Source organism: Silurus meridionalis, chromosome 14 (genome assembly GCF_014805685.1).
Source record: "Silurus meridionalis isolate SWU-2019-XX chromosome 14, ASM1480568v1, whole genome shotgun sequence".
NCBI lineage: Eukaryota > Metazoa > Chordata > Actinopteri > Siluriformes > Siluridae > Silurus > Silurus meridionalis.
The window spans coordinates 23,805,435-23,810,434 of record NC_060897.1 but is presented as its reverse complement, the minus strand read 5'-3'; positions in this window follow the sequence as shown (position 1 = coordinate 23,810,434).

Here is a 5,000-nt window from a genome sequence, read left to right as displayed (position 1 = left end):
ATTCTTTAAGTAGCCGCTCAATGCTGTATGTATAAAGAAAAGTGGATTAGGTCACTTTGTTATAACTTGCTAAGTCAGAAATCAGAAGGTCCCAGACATTGTGCTCTATGCTCTGTTTATTCATGTTTAATTCATTTGTTTAATCAATAAACAAATGTCAAATCTAAAACAAATAACAGAAGAAAGTTATTGTTTTGTTGCATGGCAGTTCTGACCTCATGAAGAGATCTGACCATCAGCGTTGTAGCTGCTACATGTAGTGTTTACACTGAGCTTTATGCTCCAGAAGAAAGGAACACAGATCCAAATATGCATACAGTAAAAAGGGGATTTAATTTTTCTCTTATAATTAATGTATTTCTTTGAAACCCACTGTTTATAGGTGATTATAAATCCATCAGAATCGAGGTTCAGCGCACGCCTGCTCTCATTCTGTACATTTCTGTACATAATGTGTGTGTTGTGAGTAAGTGGGATTCAGGACCTGGAGCTGTTCACTGGAGTATCAGTGAAGATCACACATTAGCTGTACACATGAGAATTATGAAGGACGAATCCAGATAAATCTAAAAATGGCAATTTTATCTAAAACCATTCCACATCCAAACTTTCTTTTTCAATTGTCTCCCAAAAATCGCTTATCTGCAGTGAAACATCCCTGTACTGCGTGTGAGCAAAACACAAGACGCTTTGACCCACCTGGCGATGAGTTACTTTCCAGCTCTTTGCATTTTAAGTCATCGCCATGATGTTTCAAATTTGTTTTGGAGAGTGTTTTCAAAAAACTACACTTCCGTTGACTGGAAATGGCGTCTCCGTGTGGACAGTAGTACATGCTTTAGTGTGGACATGGCTTTTGTCTCACACTCAGGATAGTTTGAAGTCAAAGGGCACAGGTCATTTCAATAACTCCCTAAGAGAAGTAAATCAGCACTTTAATGTGTGTGTGTGTGTGTGTGTGTGTGTGTGTGTGTGTGTGTGTGTGTGTGTGTGTGTGTGTGTGTTGTGTGATCTGGGCTGGAGTGAGGTTCAGTGTGAAGTCCAGCTGGATCAGTGAACAGTACAGGAGATGTTTATCTGTCTACTAAGGATACACAGGACTTCTGTTATATTAATCTCATCTACACGCAAAACATCTGGAAAACATCAGAGGTGTGATTTTAATAATCTAAAGGTGGTTCTGCTTAACCCGACTTTGAACACCAGGAACTTTCCTAATCCCACGACTGATGGAACTTGGACAACAAAAATTTGTCAGTTTTGTCTCATTGTGTTACAGTGGAACCCGGTTATGTTGCCGGTCTAGAGGACGCCAAAAAGCGTCGAGATAACCGATAATCGAGATAAACAAAAACAATATGGCAGCAATATATTAACGTGCTTGAAATTTCTTTATGCCACTTCTCCGCCTCTTCCGTGAGTTCTTCTGCGGCTGCACAGTGCCGTCTCACTACTGTATTTTCGCGTATATAAGATGCACCCTGGGTGAGGGGGATGTAAAACTTTCTACAAGACACGTCTTATATACGCGAAAATATGATAGTGAGATGGTGACGTGGCAAAAGCCAGCGATTGGTCATGCGGAACGAGATAACCGACGTTAAGTGGCAAATTTGCCCCCCCTTGTGCTCGAGATATTAGGGTTCGGCGACATAAAAGAATCGACATAACCGATTAAAAAATGCTAAGATAAAGCGAGAATTTGGCGGTTCCACTTCAAAAACGTCGACTTAATAGGGTTGGCAAGTTAACCGAGGTCGAGATAAGTGGGTTCCACTGTATATATACAACACACACACACACACACACACACACACACACACACACACACACACACACACACACACTTACCTAGCTCTGTTACCAAAAACTGATTTGTCAGAGGCTTATTAGATCAGACGAGACTCAGACATTTCCTCGTCTCCACGCTGGAGGATCCAGTTCCCACTTTACTATCACACCCAGTTATTTTCAGATCTTTAAACACATTCCAGCAGAATAGAGCAGAAAGTGGAGAAAGAGCTGCTGCTGCTGCTGCTACTGCTGATGGACTTAATGCAAACTGAGGAGCTTCAGAGAAAAGATTGACTGCTGAGAACACGTTTCTAAGTAAGCAAAGTGCTTCTCCACAACACCACACAGCCTCGAACATCTTCAGATCCCCCATACTCTTGAAAAAGTTAAAATCAACAACATTCCTACATTCTGTAAGCCTGGAAAAGATTCTGATGCCATCACAGACTTTAAAATAAAAATTAAAAAGTTCACAGAGATGATGCAGTGTAAAATCCTCTACTGGAGGTCTGCAACTTTTTTGGTTTGTTGAGTGTCTCCACTCTGGTTTAATATCATCATTAAAACCAATAACATTTCTTCACTGGGGGTCCACCCTCCCACTCAGTTTATTCTTATTTAAAACCTTAACACAGGCCCTGTAGTGCAGCTTCCCCGACACTGTCCCAAAGTTCATCTCCCCATTTACCCCTGCACTCCAGGAGTGGGAACCTCCACACCTGTCAAGGTCAGGAGCGATGTCCAGCCGAGAAAAGGGTTCCTCCTCTGTCTGACTTGTCTTGCTGATTTCATAGTCCTTCAGCTGAACACGTTCCTCTGATGTTAGTGTGGATCTCCTGCGATGTAGGAGCTGGTTAGCGATACACAGGGATCGGAGTCCTACACGTGCTGCCAGGTCCTCCACATGTGAAAGGACTGTCCCTGCAACATTCACCAGCTCCCAGAGTGTGACGATCATTGAGGAGATCAGAGCTCTGGACAGTGTGGGGATGGTCGCACCGGAGATGTTTAGATGACTCCCGTTGACCAGGGGCTCTTCCAGCAACCGGTGTAATGTTCCACATCCTTTAATCTGTTTTTAAAATAAACCAATGTTTTAAAAAGTCCACAATAAAAGATTGGTAATCCAGAGATATCCAGCATGTGTGTATCTATTAAAAACAGTTCTGTCCTGTCCCAGTCCTTTAACCATGTGCAAGAGTTCACTGGCTGCTGTTCTTCACACCAGGTTCCTGGGCCCGGTTAGAAGTCTCTGGATGAATTGGAGGCGAAAGGCTTCAGTTCTGCTGGTGAGATGAACCAGCCCTAGCCCCTCTTCCTCCTTGGGCAGATGGAGGACACTCTGCAGAATACAGTGCAGACCATCCCAGAAGAAATCCACGAGCAGTGCTGAATGTTCCCATGGACGGTGGATCCATGCATGCCAGCTTGTGCCACAGAGATGATGCTGCCAAGTTGTTAATGACCAGCGTTCGCCCCCTGTAGGACATGTTTGGAACCAGCCACTTTCACCTCCTCAGTCTGCCCTTGATGTGCTCTACAGTACCTTCCCAGTTTTTATTTAAAAACTCATGACCCCCCAGGGAGACACCCAAGTATTTAAAACCCCCTTTTTTCCACACCAGGCCTCCCGGGAGTGTCGGCTCCCCACCTCCCCATTTCCCAACTAAAACTGCTCCACTCTTACCCCAGTTTACTTTCGCTGATGAAAAAAACTCAGTCTCTTAAAATATCACTTAAAACATTCACCTCAGACTGGGATCCCACCATTACGGTCACGTCATCTGCGTACGCTGACAGGTAGAGTGAAGCTTTAGAGTGTGGAATATTAAAACCAGAAAGACGATTTCTCAGTCTGATTAAAAGAGGTTCAATAGCTAGATTGTACAGCATTCCTGATTGTGAACAGCCCTGCCTGATCCCTCTGTACACTCTAAAAGGAGCACATAAACCACCATTAACCTATAGCACACTCTCAACTTCACATTACAGCACCTTGATCATGGCTATGAAACCAGTGTTGAACCCAAAGCTTTCTAGCACCTTCCACAAGTATTCATGCTCAACCTGGTCAAAAGCCTTTACCTGGTCTAGGAGAACCAGGCCAGTCTTTAAACCCAATAACCTGGAGATGTCCAAAATGTCACAAATAAGGTATATGTTGTCAAATATCAACCTGCCAGGCACACAGTAGGTCTGGTTGTGGTGAATGATCTGCTCTATCACCTTTGTCAGTCTTTATACTAATGCTTTTGACAGCAGCCTGTAGTCAGTGTACAGTAGTGACACTGGGTGCCAGTTCTTCAGGTGGGTCAAGTCTCCCTTTTTCGGGAGCAGGGTCAGGACGGCTCTCCTATTACTGCCCAGAATGCCTTGAAAAACTCAACAGGGAGACCATCTATACCTTGCACCTGCCTGTTCACCATGCCCTAGAGAGCCTTCTGAAGCTTAGCCAGTGTCAGCTCCCTGTTCAACTCTCTGGCCACTGACTCTGTGTGCTTAGGTAGGTCCTTGAGGAAGCTCTCCTCCTCTACCTGTGCCCCTGATCTCTCACTGCTATACAGTTTTCCTTTTTGACCATTATCAGCTTCTTCAGTCTAAAAGTTTCTTGATCTGTAAAAGCACCTTATTGTCTAAAATGTTTTATATCATGGACAAACTCTTTGCGGTCCAGGAAAAACTTTTCCACTGATACATTTTTCTGCCACTTGTTGGTTCTTTAAAACTCTTTTATGTCCTCAGCGCTATATAATACGTTTAGTGGTTCCTCCTGTGAGTCTGGATTAAAAACTGAATCTGCCAGTCCGGATTCAGCCAAGCAGGGCGTCTCCCTGTCCGGTTTCATCTGAGCAGGGCATCTCCCTGTCTGGTTCGTGCGAGCAGGGTTTCCCTGGGGTGGTTATGTCATTAGTGGAGCTCTGGTCTACAGTCTGAGCTTGGGGCTCATGCTCCCTAGGCCCTGGTGCAGCAGCAGTTACAGGGCTTTCAGCAGCAGGCCAAACTGTAGTCACAGGGAGAACGACTCCAGCAGGTTCAGTTGCTTACTGGCCCGGTCCCTGGGAGACACTGGGGTCACTCTGTCCTTCAGGACAGGGCCGAACAAGATTTAAAACATTTTATTTTGGCAGGAAACAAAGATGTTATAATCAAAACCATCAATCCTGAATTTAAAAACCGCATTTAGTTAATTACGTTTTCCTGAAAGA